The sequence below is a fragment of the Canis lupus genome, chromosome 12 (genome assembly GCF_048164855.1).
Source record: "Canis lupus baileyi chromosome 12, mCanLup2.hap1, whole genome shotgun sequence".
Classification (NCBI taxonomy): domain Eukaryota; kingdom Metazoa; phylum Chordata; class Mammalia; order Carnivora; family Canidae; genus Canis; species Canis lupus.
In genome coordinates this window covers 46226603-46249881 of record NC_132849.1, presented here as the reverse complement: position 1 = coordinate 46249881, position 23279 = coordinate 46226603, and the positions used below count along the sequence as shown (strand labels likewise).

The following is a 23279-nucleotide window of genomic DNA, read 5'->3' as shown; positions in this document are numbered from 1 at the left end:
TTGCCTTTTTTTTTTTTTTAATTTTTAAGATTTTATCTGTTTATTCATGAGAAACACAGAGAGAGGCAGAGACATAGGCAGAGGGAGAAGCAGGCTCCCTATTGGGAGCCTGATGCGAGACTCAATCCCAGGACCCCTGGATGATGACCTGAGCCAAGGATGGATGCTCAACCACTGAGCCACCCAGGCGCCCCTGCGTTGCTTTTATAATAGGGCTTATTTAGTCACTTTTAAAGCTTTCATTTAAATTTGGGATTAAGTATACTTTTCCAGTTGACCACACAACAGTAAAACTAACAAACACATGAATTTTAGGTTATGCCACAAAGGCAAACCTCAGTAAATTCCAGAAAAGCTGAAACTTTTTGTGTCCATTTTCTCCCTACAACAGAAGATTAAAATGCACTACTCCAACCACTTGGAAAAATCAAACAGAAACTGTTCTTAAATAATATTGAGTCAAAGAGAAGATCAAATATACAGTAACTGATTATTAAGCTAACAGAAATGAGACTTAGGCTAAGACTAATACCATGCTTAGAAGTAAATTGATTAAAAAAAAATAAATGAACTCAACTGTAGAATTTAATATAACAAAACCAATAAAATAAATGCCTAGGAGAAAGGAAAGATGTAAATAAGATAAAAGCAGAAACAGATACATTAAAAAAGAAACTAAAGAATTGAAAAAATCTAAGAGCCGTTTCTTAGGATTAAAAAACAAATAAACCTAATCTTATCAAGGAAAAGATAGAAAACCAAAGTATGAAAGAATAAAGGGAATGTGTATAGATAAGATATTTTTAAGTATATATAGAAAAGAGACAGCTTTATTTAACTATAAGGCAGTTGATTTGTAATTTCTTTGAAATGAATTGTTAAACACTCAAACTGCTTTAAGGAGAAAATCTGGGTAAACCAAGAACTACGGAAGAAAGTTTAAGGAATTTTCTCCAAAAATTGGTTCTGGAGCCAGATCGTTTTGCCAGTGAGTTTTTTCTAACTTTCAAGGAACATATAATTCCTATGGTGAGAAACTGTTCTAGAGATTATAAAAAGATGGAAATATGCCCAACTAATGTTATGAAATCTGTATGAATATCTTAACAATGGTTACTTATGAGAGTGAGATTCTTTTGGGGAGTTACTGTTTTAGTTTCTATTGCATGCAAAGATTTTTATTGAAATTAAGATAATTGTGAAAAAAAACCCTAGAAATTAAAAACATAGACAAAGATGACTTTTGTATCTGTTATTATATTTACTATTACTGATGCTCTTTATTCCTTTGTGAGGATCCAAGTTTTGACATAATATTCTTTCCCTTTTGCCTAGAGAGCATTTCTTTAAGTGCATTGCATTTTACAATGGATTTTTCTTAACCTTTGTCTAAAAACATTTCCACATTCATTTTGAAATATATTTTAACCAGATATAGGATTTTAGGTTGACAGTATCTTTCTTTCATTATTTAGTAGTCACTCCATTGACTTCTCAGTTTCATAGGTTCTGATGTGAAGTCTGTTTTTCTGTACGTATTGGGTCTTATTCTCCGCATCTAGCAGGTTTTTCCATTTTTTCTTTTATAAAAAATATTTTATTCATTTATTAGAGAGAGAGCATAGAGAGAGAGTGAGAAGGAGAAGCAGACTCCCAGCTGAGCAGGGAGCCCAATGTGGGGCTCAGTTCCAGGACCTTGGGATCATGCCCTGAGCCGAAGGCAGATGCTTAACTGACAGAGCCACCCAGGTATCCCTCCCTCCATTTTTTCTTAATCACTGGTTTTCAACAGTTTGATTATGTTATTTCTAAGTGTGGTTTGCTTTGTTTTTCCTTCTTGGATTTTGTTGAGCCTCATGGCTTATGGTTTGAAAAAAGTATTGTCCATTATATTTCCAAATATTTTTTCTGTCACCTTCTTCCCTCTAGTTTTTGGACCCCAATTACATGTATATTAAGTTGTATGTTGCTATATATCATTGGTGTTTTGTTTTTCCTTTCTTCAATACTTTTTTTCTTTGTGCTTCATCTGGATCTTTTTCTCTTGCTGTGTTTTCAAGTTAAGTGTTGAATCTACTGTACTCCCATCCAGTGTATTTTTCATTTCAGATACTCTATTTTTCATTTCTAGAATTTCCATTTCGACCTTAAAAAAATCTTGCACTTATCCCTCAACACTTCCATGTGTTTCTCTACCTTCTTGAGCATATTGAGCGTATTTATAGTAGCTCTTTTAACATCTTTGTCTGCCAAGTTCTGTGTCTCTGTCAGTTCTGCATCTGTTTCTATTGATTTGTCATTCTCCTGGTTATAGGTCATATTTCCCTTTTAATTTATATGCCTGCTAAATTTTCTTTGGATGTCAGACATTGTGAATTTTTTGTTGTTGGGTGCTGGATTTTGTTGTATTCCTTTCAATGATGTTAGTCTAATTTTTGGCATGCAGTTGAATTTTTTGAAATCTCTGATACTTTTTTGAGACTTGCTTTGTTTTGAGGAAGCTTTGTTAGAGTAGGTCTAGAGCAGTCTGTTTTCTTAGAGCTGATTTAGAGTTGATATCTTCTGAGGATTTTACTTAATATTTCATGTATTATGAAGTGTTTTCACCCTACTTAATGAGAAGAAAAACTATTCCTAATCTTGTATGAGTTTTAGGACTTCTTTGGCCTGTTTATTTTTCAGTGGTTCTTTCTCCAACCTTAGGTAGTTTCCTCTCATACATGACAGATCACTTCCTGCCAAAGCCTGAAGGGAACACCTCTGCAGATCTCTAGAGCTCTGTGTAGTTCCCTTTTCTTTGATTTGCTTTTCCAAAATTCTGGCTTGTTGGCCTCCCTGAACCTCAGTCTCTGTCTCTGTCTCCTCAACTCTCTGAGATTTCCAGGCACATTGAAGTCCTCACTCTCTATGCTGCATCCTAGAAACTGCTTCAAGGGTGTGTGAGATGGGCCAATGATAGGACTCACCTCATTTTCCTCTCCCACTTTCTCAGGAATCCCTCTCCTGCTTTGTTATACAATATCTGAAAATTATTGTTTTATTAATCTATTTTATCCAGTTCATTGGTTGTATAAGGCAGGAGGATTAATTGGATTTCTGTTATTCCATCATGGCTATTTGTGGAAATACTTGATGGATTGGTTTTTTTCTCCTTCTTTTCTGTGGGTTAAGATGTGGGTCTAAGTATAAAAGAAGCCAAGATACCAGTTGGCTTATTCTCAGTGTCTCAAATGTTAGGCTAACCTGTAACTGAGGTGGAGGAGTCCCTAGATGCTTGTCCAAACCCTTTAATAAACAGGCAATTTTGCCTGGTACATCCTTTCTTTTTTCACTCTGGAACCTTTTGCGGTGGTAGGGTGGCTGATCAAGAATTATGGTATTCTATAATGATGTTCAGTATGCTCTGTATGTTGGCTAATTGAATTTAAATTAAAAAATTTAAAAAGTATGGTATTCTGAATCTTGTTCAGATACCACATAGTTTTAATAAGTTCTTAATACTCTTTCTTTAAGCTGAATTAAGACCCATTTCTATTTATTTTTTCTCAGCTATTTGCTATTGCTCACCTTTAATTTTATCAGATTAGATTTTTTGGTTGCTAATAGCTAGTTATATAACTGGTTGTCATTTTTTTCATTTGGATTGTATTTACTTCATTCATCATGTATTTTCCCACATCACAGTAACCTTTAGGAGCTTGACAGGGTTTGATCTTTTATGCATTATATCTTTAGTTTTGTTCCTGCTTCTCTGTTCTTACCATTCTTTACTCAGAAATGAATGAACAAATAAATAACCGAATAGATGTAGACAAATCTATGTATGCATATATATACACAGTGCATATTTTCCATTCTATTAACTGTGATATATACTATTGATTTAATATATTTTCAAGAAAAAAGAAACATTAAATTTATTTTAAAGTTCTTAGACATTAGCTGACAGAGGCATATATTTATACATATAATTTTTATACCATCTTCTTTGGAATCATAAAATCTAATCCTTTTTCAAAGTCTGACATGCTGGGACACCTGGGTAGCTTCAGTCAGCCGTTGGGCGTCTGCCTTCAGCTCAGGTCATGATCCTGTGGTCCCGGGATCGAGTCCCACATTGGGCTCCCTGTGAGGAGCCTGCTTCTCTCTTTGCCTATGTCTCTGCCTCTCTCTGTGTGTCAATCATGAATAAATAAATAAAATCTTCAAAAAAACCAACAAAGTGTGACATGCTGATTTTCCTCACCTGTGCTTGCTTTTTTTTAATTTATACATTATGATGGTATAGTTTTGAGTCATATGAGAAATGTTTGAATTTACCTGCTTTTCTTTTTTTGGCTGAACTCATAGTTTCAATTTTTCTACAGATAAACTGTGAATTAAATAATTCCCTTTTTTTAGACACCTGGAAACTTTTGACAGATTGATAGCTAACAGTTGGGTGTTAGTACCTTGTAAAATGTAAATTGGTCACACCAGTGTCTCTCTTCCAACTCTGATAACTCTGTGGTCTATTTTGAGAGATTGGGCAATTTCTACTGTCTTTAATTGCCCTTGCTTGTCTTGCAGTGGACAGCTTTTATACCACAATAGCTGTTTATTACAGAGCTTCATCATAATTCATATGAATATTTTCATCTTAAAATCTTTTCTTTCTTTCTTTCTTTTTTTTTTTAAAGATTTTATTTATTCATGAGAGAGATAAAGAGTCAGAGACATAGGCAGAGGGAGAAGCAGACTCCCTGCAGGAGCCCTGGGATCACGCCCTGAGCCAAAGGACAGACGTTCAACCACTGAGCCATCCAGGTGCCTCTTTCTGAAAATATTTTCAGGCAACAGTTAGGCTTTCAGATTTAACTTGAAGTTCAACTTCATATGAATTAAACTATGCAGTTAACTCAGCTATGGTCATAGTTGGATAAACAGCTATCTTCTCAGAAAAGGTATAGATTTACACATGGGTACAACTTACTCTTTTGCTTGGCTAATGGTAGGTGTTTGGACATAAATTCTGATATTTCTCCTAGTTTCAGAAACTTTAAAATATTTTTTAAGAAAAATAAATATTTTTAGAATTGAAGAAATATGATTTAGGAATTTAATATACAGTGAGGAAGCTTAAAGTCTGTCATGTGATATAATTATTTAATAAGTTTTGAGATGATCAAATAGCAGCTATAAAAATTAGTATTGAACCTATCTGTATGCAAATATATGGTTAACTTTTTAAAACTGAAAAGCTAGTAAAACTGTTCAAAGAATAAAAAGGCTAAAAAATTGACCATAAAAAGTTAAGCACATCTATATGAAGAAAAGTAATACAAAATTAAAAATAAAAATAACAAAATGGAAAATATTTACAAATATGCCCTTAAAGATTATCCAACATTACTGTGAATATCTGAAAAATATTTACAATGCTAAGATTGAGTGAGTTTGTTAGTAAAGTAATGCCCATTAGATCCTAATGGGACATTGAGTAAACAAACATAAGGAGAACTGGGAATTCAGACAGTAGTGAATAACCTTTCATACTTACTGAGTAAGTATAAGAAAGTAGTCCATAGGCAATCTAGTGCTTATGCATTGCTTTTGAAGTTGGTACAGTTCATATAGAGGAAAGTATGGTAGTATATATTGTAAAAACCATAACCTATCTGTGATCATTGGTTGATAAAGTAATTCTCCTCTTGGGAATTAACCCTGAGTAAATAATTCATGGAATAAAAGACCTGTAATTAGAGCTATATTCAGAAAATATTACTTATAATAGTAAAAACTGAGGACAATCTAATTGGTTAACAGTGGGAAATTTGATGTATTATCAGTTAATATCCAAATATTTCATATCCCCTATGTATAAGCGTAAGTACCATGACAGCAGGGACTGTATTATTTTTGTTCTCTACTGTAACACCATCGCCTAGAATAGCTTCACTTATAATGAGTCCTGAACAATTATTATTATTGAAATGAACAAATCAGTGGAATAATGTTAAAATGAAATATACACATATGGAACCTGTTGGTAAGTACCTTGTGAAGAAGGGATGTTGGGAACAAGTTGGCTGATAAGGAATTTTTAGAAGTTTGCACTGGATTGTGAAAGTTCAGTGAGATACGAATTTCTCTTGAGAGCCAGGAGTTGGGAAAGGCACTCCAGGAAAAGGGTCAGTGTGAGGAAAGGCCTGCCAGTAGCAATTGACTGCAGGATAAGGTAGGAGATGAGGCATAGGTGGAGGCCGTGTTATAAGTGGACTTTGTAAGGAAATCAAGCTCACTAGGTGAGACTTTAATCTGAGTATGGGAAGTCACTGATGATTTTTCAACAGAAGTTGACATTGGAAGAGTTATTTAATTCAAGAAGTTTAATCTGGCATTAGTATCCCGAACAAGTTTAGGCAGGGAGATCAGTTTGAACTCTGTTGGAAAGGGAGTGGAACTTCATGTGAGAAGTCCAGTTACAGTAATTGTAAAGCTATTTTGTTTTGCATCTTGAACTATGGCTAGGAATGATTGTTCCTTTGTGCTAATGTTATTTTTATTAATTATTTTATTTTTATTAATTTTAAGAGTTAAACTTGGTTATGTAAAAGGACAGTGTCATTAGAAGAATAAATAAAAATTTAAATATACAGGAAAGATTTTACTGAATTCTTAAAGTTTAAAATGATTCTAGAAATGTTCAGGGTAAAATAAAACTATCTTAGGAAGCCTCCATTGAACCATGCCACACAGATATGTAATTCTTTCAGCTTTACTTTCATTTTTGTAAATCTTTCCTTTTATACTGTGGAAGAAAACTACCTCAGCTATCATTGTTCTGTCAAAAATATTGCTAGAATTTCTTTAAAATTATAATCTTCTAGTGAAGGATCAGACTTTTAAAAATTATGAATTGAAGGCCTAGTTTGCTATCTGGGACTTTATGGAAAAAGTAGACCACCCCACGACCCCTGCAGTTTTTATATTAGTGAAACTGGGGTAGTGAAAGTTGACATTTATAAAGCAGTTCATTGTGCTGAATTAGAGTCATGCAACTTGTTTGGAATAAACTAAAAAGAGATCTTTAAAGAAAAACCAATGTGTTGCCAATTGTTGTCCAAGACTAAAATCTGCATTGTTTACAAAATAGCCAAACGTCATAAATTACATTATTTTAGACATGCAGATTCTTTTTAAAAAGTAGCAAGCATTTTAACTAGCACTTGACCAGTATTTTTGAGCATTAATGTTTAACACTCAGAATTAAAAATTTAAATAAAAGCTTTTAGATGAGCAAATGATGAGTTTTTAATTGAATTGACACTTCAGTTGAATTGGTTGAGGAGTGGGCTAGAAGAATATATTCAAGTGCCTAACTAAATCATTTTATATTTTCAGGGTTAGAGGTTGAGTTGGAAAAGGGCTTTAGGTGATTTTTTTTTTTTTTAAGATTTATTTATTCAGAGAGAGAGAGAGAGAGAGGCAGAGACACACAGGCAGAGGGAGGAGCAGGCTCCTTTCAGGAAGCCTGACATGGGACTTGATCCCGGGTCTCCAGGACCACACCCCGGGCTGCAGGCGGCGCTAATCCGCTGTGCCACGGGGGCTGCCCATAGGTGATGTTTTACCGGAATCTTAAGATTATTTATTGAGTATGTATGGTCTGCTCTACATGTCAGATATTGGGCTTTTTACATATGCATAATATATGGTTCATTCTTCAATGGACTAATAGTTTTTTATAAACTAACACATATTGAGATAAGGGTAATAATGATGTGCCATGGGAACAGAGATTAATTTGGAGAAGGGACAGGAGGAGAGGGGAGTTAGAGCTTTGCAGAGAAGATGGCATGAGCTGGTACTTGAATGATGGGTAGACCCACACACCCTGGAGCAAAGGAAGAGGTATGTTCTTAGATAGGATGTGCAGCATGAAGGGATGTATAAGAGTTTTCTTTCTTTCTTCTCACTAAATATAAATAAGCATTTTGATCTTTTAATTGGTGGTTGTAGAAAAAAGCTCTGTTAATGTGTCAAACCATTTCTCATTGAATTCATCTGGGATACCTTTATTAAAGTAAAAATTGTCTGAACTGCAAAGTTATAAAGCTACATTTTGGAAGAATGGAAGTGTTCTAAATCTTGATTGTGGTAGTTCTTTTGTTAAAATTCATTCCCTGTCCATCTAAATTAGACATGTTTTATTGCATATAGATTTTATTTCAATAATGTTGATTTAAAAATTGCCTGTGAAATCGCATTTTTTCCAAATTTGTACCTATTATTTAAAAACTGCATTTTTGAAGAAGAGATTTTTCAGCTCTCCATTGTCAAACTAAATGTTCAACCCAAGAAACAAGCATATGAATCATATAGCATTGAGCAGAATAAAAGCCTGTGCTTTCGTGGAACTTATATTTTAATGGAAGAAGGAGACAGATAATAAAGAAAACAAAGAAAGCATATAATTATTTCAGGTGATTAAGTGCTATGACAAAAGTTAAATAGGAGAGTGGTAGGAAAGAGTTTTCATTTTTAGGAAGAGGAACCAAATAAAACCAGAATTAGAAATCGGCTTTTTGGTTGTGTTCTTTAAATATGACGAACACTGAACTCTCTTAAGATTGGAACTAAGACTGAAAACCTGTGGAAATTGCATATGTAATTATAATATGTAATTGATTATACAATTAAAATGTAGAGTGTAAATGTTGAAAGTTGAACACAATAAAATAAATTGAGCTGTGGGAGTTGAGTATAGGTTTCTCAATTTTTGTAGCAGAAATTCAGTAAATGCTATCTAAAATTCAAATGTGAGGGAGAAGCACAGTATTGGCCCTTGATAATCTTTTTTTCTTAAGGTAAAGGAATCTTTCTGGCCTCAGTGTTTTCTGATGTCATTCTAACTCTTATGCAAATACTGTTTTTCTCTGGCTGCTTCCAAGATTTTTTTCTTTGTGTTTAGTTTTCAGAAATGTGTCTGTTTGGATGGCTTTAGGTTTAACACGGTTTGCAGTTTGTTCACTTCTTGGATTTGTTAGTTCATGATTTTTACCACATTTGAAAATTTGTTGGTCATATATTTTCAAATAATTTTGCAGTGCACACTATTGCTCCTCTCCTAGGATTTCAATGACATGAATGTGAGATCTTCTGTAGCTGTTCCACAGGTCCCTGATGCTTCATTTATTTATTTTTTTAACCTATTAACTTTCTGTTGTTCAGATTGGATAATTTCTGTTGATTGATCTTTAAGTCCACTGATTCTTTTGTTAGTCCATCCAGTGAATTTAATATTGGCTGTTGTATTTTTCAGTTCTAAAATTTCCATTTTGTTCTTCTTTTTGTCTTCTATTTCTTTGCTAAAACTTTCTGTTTTTCCATTTATTTCAGTAATTGCTTATTGGTTCATTTTACTGAAAGCTCCTTTACAAATCCTTGTTAGATAATTCAAACATCTTTGTCACCTCAGTTCTGGTGTCCTAGTTGTTTTTTTCTCATTTAAGTTGAAGTTTTTCATATATTGCTTTATTTTTTTTTCAGAATGAGTATAATTATTATAAAAACATTAGAATAAGAATAAAGAGGAAATAGAACCAGTCTTAGCTATATAAGCTCAATTTCTTTTTCTATAAAGAAGAAATAAGGATGTCTACTTTGTAGACTTTTGGGAAAGACTGCATGAGAACATGTATGTAAAGTATCCAACCCAGTCCCTGGCATATAATAAATGCTTAGAAAATATTAGTTAACTTTGATAGAGAACAAACTGAGGGTTGATGGAGGGATGTAGGAGGGGGATGGGCTAGATGGGATGGGGTTTTTAAAAATTTTTTTAGTGTTTTATTTTTTTTATTTTTTATTTTTTATTTTTTTAATATGTTTTTTTCATTGACGTTCAATTTGCCAAATATAGTATAACACCTAGTGTTCATCCCATCAAGTGTCCTCCTCGGTGCCAGTCACCCCATCCCCTCCCACCTCCCCTTCCACTACCCCTTGTTCGTTTCCCAGAGTTAGGAGTCTCTCATGTTTTGTCACCCTCTCTAATTTTTCCTAATAATTTTTCCTCCTTTGCCCTATAATCCCTTTCACTATTCATTATATTCCCCATATGAGTGAAACCATATAATGATTGTCCTTCTCCTATTGACTTACTTCACTCAGCATAATACCCTCCATTTCCATCCATGTCGAAGCAAATGATGGGTATTCGTCCTTTCTGATAGCTGAGTAATATTCCATTGTGTGTGTGTGTGTGTGTGTGTATATATGTATATATACACACACATACACCACATCTTCTTTATCCATCCATCTGTCGATGGACATCGAGGCTCCTCCCCAGTTTGGCTATTGTGGACATGGCTGCCATAAAGATTGGGGTGCAGGTGTCCCGGCGTTTCACTGCATCTGTATCTTTGGGGTAAATCCCCAGTAGTGCAATTGCTGGGTCTTAGGGTAGCTCTATTTTTAACTCTGAGGAATCTCCACAGAGTTTTCCAGAATGGCTGTACCAGTTTCACACTCCTGCCAACAGTGCAAGAGGGTTCCCCTTTCTCCACATCCTCTTCAATAATGGGTTTTAAAGAGGGCACTTGTGATGACCACTGGATGTTGTATGTAAGTGATGAATCATTGAAGTCTACTCTTGAAACTAATGTTGCACTGTATATTAACGAACTAAACTTTAAATACAAAAAAGAAAATGTTAGTTAATTTGGAGCTGCTGCTGCATCTTCTTTTTCTTCTTCTTTTTGATTATAGTGTGTTGAAATCATTACTGTCAACTACATCACATTTTAAGGGAAGAAGCTCTTTAAAAGAAGTCTTAACTCCTCCCCCACCCACCAGTTCTTTAAATTGTGATTTCTTAATACAAAGATCAGCCTGTTTCTCAATACTGCCTTAGCTTTTTTTTTGTTGGGGATAGACCTTTTTTGTTGTTAAACTGGATGAATTTCCTCCTTGTTCTAGGCCCCAGGAAGTTCATCCTGTTCCATCCTTTCTTTTATTCCTTAGGGAATCTTCTCTCTCTAGGACCTATCCAGGGCTAAAGTGGAATGATGTATTATTGGCAGCTCCCCCTTTCTTGCCACCAGGATGGCAAATACACCCCCCCCTTTTTTTTTTCTCTTAGGATTTTACACTTAAGCATAGGGGAAAGGTTGGAGGAAGAGGTAGAGAAAAGGATGGTGGTCATGACAGATAAACACAGGGATATGACAAAGCTTAGAAAATCCGAATAGCTTTTTAAGGGCTTTGGTAGGCCCTTATTCTTGCTGAGTTGATAATTGGAAGCCCCTTTGAACTGATACATCTTGATTTTTTTCATTTTGTCATGAAACCCCTTTGACTGTCATGATGGAAAGTTTTTCCTGAGAATGTGACATTTAAGCTGAATTCTGAAAGATGAGTTAGAAGTAACTAGGTGGGGGAAGAAGAATGCGCAGGCAGACAGAATCAGAATATCTAAAGGTCTTTAAGTAAGGAAGGAGCGTATAGCATATTGAAGGTACTAAGAGATGTCAGTGTGGAAATAAAGATGGTGTGATACAAGCAAGGGGCAATATCTAGACAGATAGATCATTGGAACAGAGTAGACAATCCAGGTATAAGACGCACACAAATACGACCAGTTGATTTTTGACAAAGGTTCAAAAGCGATTCAGGAGAGAATGAATAACTGGTTTTTAGTAAATGGCTTTGCATTCATATACAAAAAAATAAACCTTGATTTATACTTTATACCTTATATGATGATTAACCCAAAATGCATCATAGATCTAAATGTAAAATGAAAAACTATAAAGCTTTTGGAAGAATGCATGAAGGAAAATCTTTGTGACTTGAGATTAAGCAAAGAATTCTCAGACGTGTTACCAAAAGCACAATCCAGTGAAGAAAAAAATGGATAGATTGGATTTAATAGAAATTAAAAGCTCTTTCTCTGTAAAAGCTACTGTTAAAAGACAATACAAGCTACAGACATAGAGTAATAAATATTTGCATATCACATGCAGTAAAGGATTTCTCTCAAGAAAATGATAAAGAGGATCCCTGGGTGACTCAGCCGTTTGGCGCTTGCCTTTGGCCCAGGGTGCGATCCTGGAGTCCCGGGATCGAGTCCCACATCGGGCTCCCGGCATGGAGACTGCTTCTTCCTCCTCCTGTGTCTCTGCCTCTCTCTCTCTCTCTCATAAATAAATAAATAAATCTTAAAAAAAAAAAGAATATGATAAAGAACTGTCAAAGCTCAACAGTAAAGAAACAACTCAATTTAAAAATGAGTAAAAGACGTTTCATTAAAGAGGATATAAGGTTGGTAAATAAACACGTGAAAAGATGTTCAAAATCATTAGCTATTAGGGAAATGCAAATTAAAACCACAGCGAGGTATCAGTACATGCCTGTTAGAATGAGTAAAGTAGGAAATAATTTCATGAGAATACCAGGTGCTAACAAGGATGCAGAGAAACTGGAACTACCATACATTTCTGGAGGCAGTATAAAATGGCACATATTTTTCTTAAAAGAAAATTTGGAATGAATTTATAGAGATTTATAGAAAAATTACCAAGACGATATGGCATGCCCATGTACCTCAATTTCCTATATTAACACCTTATAAAAAAACCATGGTATATATTTTAAAATGAAGAAACATACATTGGTACATTAATTTTAGCTAAACTCCAGATTTTATTCATATTTTACCAAATTTTTTTGTTTCTAATGTCCTTTTTCTGTTCTGAATTCAAATCAGAATCCCACATTTTATTTAACTATCATGTTTTCTTAATCTACTCTGGTTTGTGAAAATTTGGTAGATTTTTCTTCTTTTTGATAGCATTGGCATTTTTGAATAGTATTGATCAGATATTTTGTAGAATGTCCCTCTATTGGATTTGTCTGATGTTTTTCTAATGATTAGACTTAGGTCATAGTGTTTTGGGAAGAACACCACAAGAAGTGAGGGGGTGCCCTTTTCTTTACATTGTATCACAGAGTACAACATAATATGACTTTCACTGTTGAGGTTAACAGGACTGATTTTTTTTAAATTTTTTTATTTTATTTTAATTTTTAAAATTTTTATTTATTTATGATAGAGAGAGAGAGAAAGAGAGAGAGGCAGAGACACAGGCAGAGGGAGAAGCAGGCTCCATGCACCGGGAGCCCGACGTGGGATTCGATCCCGGGTCTCCAGGATTGCGCCCTGGGCCAAAGGCAGGCACCAAACCTCTGCGCCACCCAGGGATCCCCTGATTTTTTTTTTAAATGCTCTTAAAACTAATTTGTTTTTTTATATAGTTAAACATATATTACCATATGACCCAACAGTCACCCTCTGGGTATTTATTTACCTTAGAGAAGAAAAACTTAATATGACATAAAAAATCTGTATACACATGTTTATAGCAGCTTATTCATAGTCACCAAAAACTGGAAACAGCTTCAGTGTTTTCCTATTGGGTGAGTAGATTAAAAATGGGGTATATCCATACAGTGGATTACTACTCAGTAATAAAAAGAAATAAGTTAATGATACATGTAACAACTTGGATGAATCTCAGAGACATTGTGCTAGGTGAAAAAAGCTAGTCTCAAAAGGTTACACATAGGGCAGCCCGGGTGGCTCAGCGGTTTAGCTCCGCCTTCTGTCCAGGGCCTGATCCTGGGGACCCGGGATCCTCGAGTCCCGTGTTAGGCCCCCTGCATGGAGCCTGCTTCTCTCTCTGCCTGTGTCTCTGCCTCTCTCTCTCTCTGTGTCTCTTATGAATAAATAAAAATAAAATCTTAGAAAAAAAGGTTACATATATTATATGGTTTCATTTTTATGACAGTCTTGTATATGATAAAAAGACAGTCATTCTGATTAGACCAGTGAGGGTTTAGGTATAGTTGGAGGGTGTGACTGTAAACATGAGAGAAATTTTTTGCTGGGAATGGGGCTCTCTGTCCTCTACTTATGTTGGTGGTTACAGTATTCTATATGTATGTTGAAATTCACAGACACATGAAGAAGTAAAATTACTGTATGATAGTTTATAAACTGTAATTTTTAAAAAGTGAAGCTACAGTTAAAAGAAAAAAAGACTACAGAACTAGAACACAGAATAGTAGCAAAATTGGTAAGAGGTATGAAGAAGTTGAGAGGAACCACACACATCATTTGGTTCTCATAGGACTTAATGGATTTTAAGCATGACCTGATCAGATCATTTTTAAAGAGAAATGTGTGAAATGTTTTTAATATTCAATGGGGAGAATGAATTGATGGGGGATAGACTGAAGATCTAAGAGGAAGAACAGAAAATAAGGCAGTTCTTGCATATTTCCTGCAAATATTTGTAAAGTCCCACTTCCTGAAGTCTGTTTATGGTGTTAGGATTGTTGTGATGATAAAAAATAATTATAATTACAAACAGTCCTTTGTTTCTATGCTTTTGACTTTTTAAAAAAAAATTTTTTTTTCATTTATTTATGATAGTCACACAGAGAGAGAGAGAGGCAGAGACATAGGCAGAGGGAGAAGCAGGCTCCATGCACCGGGAGCCTGACGTGGGATTCGATCCCGGGTCTCCAGGATCGCGCCCTGGGCCAAAGGCAGGCGCTAAACTGCTGCGCCACCCAGGGATCCCGCTTTTGACTTTTTTATACAATTTTTGCACATTATACCCTGCTTTTCTTATGAAAAAACAAGACTTTGTAACCAACTAATATGGTAATTGCCTAATTGTGTCTGGACAATATTTTGGTTTCAAAAGTGTAGCCATCTTTAAGAAAATTATTTATGCAGTCCTTGGGATATTTTTTAAATGATTTTATTTATTTATTCATGAGAGACACACAGAGGCAGAGACATAGAGGGAGAAGCAGGCCCCATGCAGGGAGCCTGGTGTGGGACTCGATCTCGGAACCGCGGGATCACCCCCTGAGTCGGAGGCAGACGCTCAACCACTGAGCCCCCCAGGCATCCCAGTCCTTGGGCTATTTTAATGCTTGCTCTTGTTTTGTAAAAATGAGTGGAAAATTAAAGAAATTCAATTAATCGTGGTAATTGTAAGTATGCTTATAAATTGAATATTAGGTAAGACCAAGATTAAAGGTACAAATCTTTGGCTTTAGTCAGATGCTTATCAGATGAAAGTATATTAATCCTTTGTTGAAGTAAGAGGACAGAATTTGAAGAAAATTTAGAAATGTTTTAATTATATTGTTGATAACTGGTCTGGTGAAGTTAGGGACATACATGTGTTTTAACCTTCTAACAGCAAATCATTTGTTCACACATTTTGCCTTTCATACAAGTTTTCAGGAATCTATTATATATAAATATAAAGAGTTTCCTGCAATGGTAGTATTGCTAATTAGAAAAACTCTTTTATGTCAGATCTCATGAAATTGTCATTTTTGAAGGCATGAAATTGTAGAATATTGGCAATTTCACCTGGTAAACCTAATATACTGATTTAAATGCACACATAGTTGTAGGAAATATATAGTATTGTGTGGATTATTTTTCATAAATAGTATACTTACTAGTTGGGTATTATGATTTTTGCACTCTACAATATGTTTAGATCTGTGTTTTGTCATTTTTTTCAGTTTCTACATTTTTTTTTGTTATGGCTATATCATAATTTTATTTGAACCCTCAAGGTTTTACTGCAGATTGTTTATAATTTTTTAAAACTACTAACAATGAAGACAGAACTAGCTTTGTATGTGCTTTCTCATGCGCCTACATGAGAGTTCCTTCAAGATAAAGAGAGTGGAATTGCTGAGTCATATGGTATATACATTTTTAAAATGTATTATTTGGAAAATTTCAAACATATGCCAAAGTAGGCAAATAGAATAATGAATTCCTACTCACTTTCAACAATTATCAATCCTTGACCTATCTTGTTTATCTGTACTCTCACTCACTTTCTCCCCTCTCGTATTTTGAAACAAACCTTGATACCATGTCATTTGATCTGAAGTATTTCGCATATTTCTGGAAAAGATAAGTGTTTTCTTTTTTTTTAAAAACCAATAACAGCACCATTATACTTCAGAATAATAATTCTTTGACATCATTAAATATTCAGTGTTCAAATTTTCTTTCTTTTTTTTAAATTTTATTTTATTTATTCATGAGAGACAGAGAGAGAGAGAGAGAGGCAGAGACATAGGTAGAGGGAGGGCTCTCTGAGGTGAGCCCAATGTGGGACTTGATCCCGGTACTCCGGGATCACGCCCTGGGCCAAAGGCAGGTGCTAAGCTGCTGAGCCAACCAGGGGTCCCCAGTGTTCAAATTTTCAATTGTTTTAATGTCAATAACATTTTGTTCTGTATTTTTATTATTTTACTTGTTTGATTTGGGATCCAAATAAGGATCACAATGATTAGTTGGTACGTGATTATTTTTCTTAAGGTTTCTTTTAATCTGTTTTTCTCCTTTTTTTCCTCTCTCCCATTCTCTGTTTATCTTCTCCTCAACCCCCTTTTCTTCTCCTGCCCCCATTTTTTTCTCTGTTTTTAAAATTCTTGCAGTATATTGATTGGAGAGACTGGGATATTTATCTTAAAGATTTTTCCACACTGTGGCTCTTGCTTATTGCATTTTGTGACATTGTTTAACTTTTTTCTTGTCCTCTGTATTTCCAATCAACTTTTAGTTGGGCATGGATGCTTAATGAGATTCAGGTTTGATTTCTTTTCTTTTTGTCAAGACTATCTTCTAGACAGTGTTGTCATCTAGTATAAGGAGGCACATAGTAATGATATGTGCATTTTTAATTTGGAAGATATTGCAAGATTATCTTTCAGAACAATTGTTTCAGTCTATACCTCCATCATTAGTATTTGAAACTTTGTTTCACACTTGTGAATGGTTATCATCAAGCTTTCAACATTTTTTGAATTGACTAGTGGAAAATGTTTTCTTGGTCTTTTAATATTTCCCTAATTACTAGTGAGGTTCCTTGTTTTCTTTATTTTTAGGATCATTTGTATTTTCTCTAATGGGAATTGCATATTCAATATATGTTTTGTCTCTTCCTGTTGCATTTGAACATTTTTCTTACTGGTTTTAATTTCTTTGGATCTTTTGATTACTCATCCTCTTTTTCTCTTATATAATGCCAAATATTTTTTCTTAGGTTATTGCTAGGCTTTGACTTTGATTATATTGTCCTCCAATATACAAAAATTATACAAAAAATTAGCACATTTCTCCATCTTTTTATGGTGTATGTATACTTTTTAGTTTAAGAAATGTTTCTTTCCTCACAGGCATAGAAATATTCACTTAACATTTTTTTTAATTGTAAAAAACACATAACATAAAACATCTTAACTGATTTAAGTGTACAGTTTAGAGGTGTTAAATATATTTTCATTGTTGTACAGCTGATCTCCAGAACTTTTTTATTTTGCCAAACTGAAACTTTTTTTTTCTTTTTTTTTTCCAAACTGAAACTTTTTTTAAGGTTTTATTTAAATTCCAGTTAGTTAATGTTCAATGTAATATTAGTCAGGTGTACACGAAACTGAACCTTTATATCCATTGAACAACTCCCCCAGATCTCCCCCCAGCTTTTTAAAAATAACTTGAGACTTAATTTTCATTTTTAGCTATTTTATTTCTTTCTTTTTAAAAGCCTTTTGATGATATGGAGTATAAATCCTACTTTTATTTAAGTATAGTTTGTCATTTGTCATGGCAACATTTATTAAATAGTCTGCCTTCCTACTAATACCACATTTGTATATACTAATAGCTCATATTTACAGGTGCTGTTTCTACAATTTGTATTGTGTTTTGTTGATCCTTTTTTGTGCTTATGTGCCATTACCATCTACTTTCAATGACTTGTTAAAATAGTTTTTGATATCTAGTAAGACAAAAAAACTTTTTTTCATAATGGTCTTTGTTATTTATATCTATGCATATATGTGTGTCTTTTCTCTGTATTTTGAATCTACTTCATAAGAGGCATGAAAAATTTTGCTAGCATATTATTTGGATTTATATATCAATTTGGGGAGAATTAATATTTTTAATATGTATATTGACTTTCTCCATTTATGCTTTGAAGGTTTTGTCCTTTTGGAAAGTTAGTTTTCTACGTGAAGACCTTATACATATTTCACAATTTTTTATTCCTAGGTGATTTTTATTTTTGTTTCTTCTAGAATGAAGTGATTCGTTTTTTTTGTTTGATTGTTTTTAAATTGTAGTCTTCCTGCTCTGGTTTTGATTTTCCCTTACTCTATTTTACATTACATTTTCATAGCATTTATCACCTTGTAACAGAGCTGATTATTTATTTTGTTTGTTGTTATTACCTGTCTTCCTTACCTTTTCCCCAAACCTAGAATGTAATATCTCTAAAGACATCTGTCTTTTATATCTTGACCTCATGCTGAGTACTCCCATGAATTCCAGTAGTGATTCACTCTGTTCTCTATTAATTTTATAGGAATAAGTATTCATATCTTACAGAGATAATGTTTTGGGAGTGTTTTCCTTTCCAGAATGAATATGTTTTCTTTTCTTTTCTTTCTTTTTTTTATTTATTGCATTAGTTAAGTCTTCTAATACTGTGCTGAATAGTACATGTGATTTCCCTCATTATTATCTTGTTCTTAACCTGCATGCAAATGCATCTGTTATTTTATTCCTAAACATAATGTTTACCATTGGTTTCTTTCTTTTTTATTTTTTTATTTTTTTATTTATGATAGTCACAGAGAGAGAGAGAGAGGCAGAGACATAGGCAGAGGGAGAAGCAGGCTCCAGGCACTGGGAGCCCGACATGGGATTCGATCCCGGGTCTCCAGGATCACGCCCTGGGCCAAAGGCAGGCGCTAAACCACAGCGCCACCCAGGGATCCCTTACCATTGGTTTCTAATAGGTTTAAACAAAGTAGGGGAGTTTTTTGTCGTTCCTAATTTTAACAAAGTAGGGAATTTTTTTTTTGTTCCTAATTTGCTAAAGATTTTTATTTTAGGATTTTGAATTTTATCAATGGGAAAAGGAACATGATACATCTCTAGGAGAATTTTCACTGTATTGTAGATAACCTCACCAAGAGACGGGAAGCTGAACATACAGTAGTTGCTAAGAAATAGAAATTGCGGAGAGCTTTTGGCAGTCTTACAGGGGTGAAGAGCCTTGGAGTTCAGGTACTAAGACATCTATAACTTGAGTGACCAAGACCGTGAAGAGAATATAAGCATAGAGAAGTGAGCCCAAAAGTCTGAACCCTGTTGCCCCTAGAAATTGTTGCAGATTAGTAAGCACAAACTAATAGGCAGAAAAACTGAGCAGAAAGCAGCTGTTGAGAGGCTGAGAAGCTAAGCAGAGTTTTCAGCAGTCTAATGGTAACTAGAGAGAGAGAGGAGTCCTGGTAAATGCCCTCAGCTTTCAGATGAGATCTGTGAATAACTATGCCATAGCAACTAGAGAAATAGACCAGGTCTTAATGTGTTTGAAAACTGGCTTCAGGTTAGCTGATTGGATTAGCTCCCATTGCCAACCAGAAACTGAAGAAAATCTTCTATAGAGAAAGAGGAGCATTCACAGCCTCTAAAGTTTTTATTACACAATATCTGACATTCAGTCCCTAGATTCTACACATGCCAAGAGTCATGAACAAGAGAAAAACAGATATAGAAACACAGATGATCAGGTGTGCACTTCAGTGAAAAATGTGCTACTTCCATTATCCCTTTTTTTCAGATGAGACATCTATCATTTGAATTGTCTTTTCCCTATAAAACATCATTTTTAGGCAAGGCATCATTTTTTTCTCTTGCTGTTTTCATTACATTTTTTTTTGTCTTTAGTTTTCAGAAGTGTAACTGTGATGTGTCTTGTTTGTGAATTGCTTTGGGCTTATTCTATTTAGAATTCACTTAGCTTCTTGAATTCCTAAGTTTATGTGTTTGGCCAGACTTAAAAGTTATCAGCTTTTACTTTTGTTTAAGAGTCCTTTTCAGCCCTGCCCTCTTTCTTCTATTTGGGAGTCTGATGACATGAAAGATAAATCTTATGTTATATTCCACAGGTCCCCAAGGTCTGTTAATTTGTTTACAGTATTTTCTATCTATTCAGATTGGGTAGTTTTTTTGTTCTGTCTTCCAGTTCAGTTTTTCTTCCTCTGCCCTTTCCATTCTGTCATACTAATCCTTTTTTTTTTTTTTTAAGATTTTATTTATTTATTCATGAGAGACAGTGAGAGAAAGAGAGAGAGAGAGAGAGAGGCAGAGACATGGACAGAGGGAGAAGCAGGCTCCCTGTGGGGAGCCTGATGCCATACTGGATCCTAGGATCCCAGGATCACGACTTGAGCCAAAGATCACTCAACCACTGAGCCACTCCAGCACCCCTGTCATATTCCTCTTTGAATCTTTTATATCAGTTACTGTGTTTTTCAGTTCGGAAATTTCCACTTATACTTTTCTTTCTTTGCTAAGACTATTTTTTTTCTTGTTTGTTTTAGACATGTATGTAACTTGAGACATTGTTATGATGGCTGCTCAAAACCCTTTTCAGGTAATCTTAACATCTCCCTTATCATGGTATTGGCATCTGTGGGTCATCTTTTTTCACTCATTTTGAGATATTCCTGGTTCTTGGCATAATGAATGATGTTCATTTGATACCTGGACATTTTGAGTATTATGTTCTGAAACTCCGGATATTATCTAAACATTCTGATTTATAACTGGCTTCCTCTGGCATTGCTCCAACATGAAGAGGGGGATGATTTCTTTCTGCATTACTGCCTGGAGTTCAGGGTTAGATAGAAGTCCATTAACTCTCAGGTTGGAAGGAAATTCTTCATTATTATTGGTCAGGGATGGGAGTTCTGGCTTCCACTGACTTTTCCTTGGCTAGGAGGGTCAGGAGAGCCCTCAGTACTACCTTCCACATGGCCTCCGTAGGGGAGGACCAGTTTCTTTAGGGCCGTGGTGAAAGGCCTGACTTCACTGGGCCTCTCCTAATACCAGCCTATCATAGGGAGGGAGAGGGGGAGCCTTGTTATTCCAGGTGAATGTCCAGTTCTCCATGTGGTCTTGGCTAACACCATGCCTCCCAGCTGTCTTTCTGTGACACTACTGTCATTGATAGTGTGGGGTTCCCTGTTATAGCTTGGCAAGGGTGGAAGTCTAGGCTTCCCACTTGACTATTGTTGGTGGGGGATGGGTCCACAGCTTTTAAAATTTTTTGTGATGTTTGTCTAGGTATTACAACTTTTATGTAGACTGTCCCCTTTCTGATTTTTTGGCTAAGGAGAATAAGATTTTGTTTGGTTTGATTGGTTGGTTTTTTGAGGGGTGTGGATATGTTGGTATTTCCAGGTTGCCACCTTCTTCAGCTCTTCGACTGAGATAAATTTAAGTCACAAAAGAAAACCCATAGAACTCACTACCGTATCATTTTCTTTGAACCCTGAGGTCCCTGCCTGGTCTGCCTTCTCTCTTTTACCTTTAGGGTGTTCTTATATTTGTTATATATGATGTACAGGACTTTTAGTCTTATTTTTGTGAGAGGAATAGGAAAAAAAAAAAATCTACTCCTCTTTCCCAGAAGTGGAAGTCTTCAAGTACTTTTAATTGTTTAGTTTTCATTATAGTTAAAATTCCCTTTTAGTCTGTTTGCCATATGCTTGAGTGGGTAGAATTTTATCACTGTGGCTTACATTTAGGGCTTACATTTTTTTTTTAAATAAAAGTGGTTCATCATCTAGCAATGGAAATTTTAGAATTAATCTTTTAGTCTTAATTATTTTGGAGAAAATGACAAATTTTTATATCCACTTTATTAAAAATATATACATAAAATCTCTAGTTTTTGTTTGCTTCAGTAGAAATGTCTCTGTGGTTTATGTATTAATTACACATATCTTAATGAATTAGTGAATTAAGATATGCATAATTATCTTACAATATTTTAAATATATTAAATTTATTTACTGCTCCATTTTCTAAAGTAGATTGCATTACTTTCATGTGATTGATTCAGGTAAATACAACTGTCATATTGTTTTCCTAATTTCAGGTTCGTTTTACAACTACATCAGAATGGATTAATACACTGAGAAATCAGGGCACCTGAGTGGCTCAGTCAGTTAAGTGTCTGACACTTGGTTTTGACTCAGGTCATAATCTCAGGGTCATAAGAACTAGCCCTTATGTTGGTCTCTGTACTGAATGTGGAGTCCATTTGAGAGTCTCTCCCTCTTCCTTTGTGCCCCCCCCCCAATAAATAAATAAATAAATAAATAAATAAATAATAAAGTAAACCTTTAAAAAATACATGCTAGGAAATCACTAAATACTAATCTGAGGGGTTTTGAAATAAATAAGGGTAAGTTTAATATAATCTTAAATACTACCTGGATTTTTATAATGAATTCTTGATTTGGGCTTAAAATGTATGAGGTATCAAGCTGGACATTGGGAAGAATATCTTCACTTTGATTTTACTCTCTGCTTGTAGCGATTTTCAGTTTTCTTTTGGATCAGGAACCCATTGGAGGGTCTATCTAAAGTTGTATGCAGTCCCTTTTCACAGGCATTGACACATGTCCAATCAGGGTATTTCAAGGATCTTCTAAAATCCCCAGAGTTCACAGATTTTGGGTCAACCCTCTGCCCTGTAGTTTTTAAGACATTTTTACATGCTTTGATACTTTTTAAAATATTACAACAACTTTGAGAATTAGTGGCTTGTATTCATATTTTACATTGAAGAAACTGTTGCTCAACATGGTGTGTGACTTGCCTCATATCACTTGGCTGTCAAATGTGAGTCTAGAACTGAAGACACTCCTAACTTGTAATAATTTGAGAGATCTTCAGCATTTTCTAGGTTCTTGCTACTTAATGTAAAATTGCTGCCCAATAAGATCCTGTCATTTTTTTCCTCAGTGTCCACAAATGAGGATGTCTGTTTAGCCACGTTATCACATTGGATGTTCTTCATCTCCAGTGTTTGCTGAATTGATAATGTGCACAATGATGGTTATTTCTTTATATTTAGGGTCCTCTATCCACTTGTCTATCAGAATATTAGGGGTTTTTAGATCATTGTGTATAAATTTTTAGTATGTTGAGTATTAACTTTGTCATGTTTTTTGCAAATACTTTTACCTTTTTTTATTTGCCTTTAATTTTGTGATTTCCTTTTATGTGTAGAAGTTTTCAAATAAGCCTTCAGATTTCCTCTCATTACCATTTCCTCTAATTTCTTCTGTTAGGGTAGAAATACCCAAAGATTTGTCCC

At 34.6% G+C, this 23279-nt stretch overlaps 1 protein-coding gene across 9 annotated transcripts in view; it reads left to right on the top strand.

Annotated features, from left to right (window-relative positions):
• Positions 1 to 23279, top strand: part of NCOA1 (nuclear receptor coactivator 1) — a 244326-nt gene that overhangs the window by 63748 nt on the left and 157299 nt on the right. Inside the window, exon 3 of one of the 9 annotated variants that reach the window (XM_072770850.1) lies at positions 20491 to 20543. The exons of 6 other annotated variants lie outside the window; for them this stretch is intronic. The gene's annotated coding sequence lies outside the window, so the exon portion shown is untranslated. Of the gene's footprint in view, positions 1 to 1612; positions 1750 to 4679; positions 4807 to 20490; positions 20544 to 23279 lie in introns of all 9 variants that reach the window. 2 more of the 9 variants (XM_072770849.1, XM_072770851.1) reach the window with 2 other exon arrangements.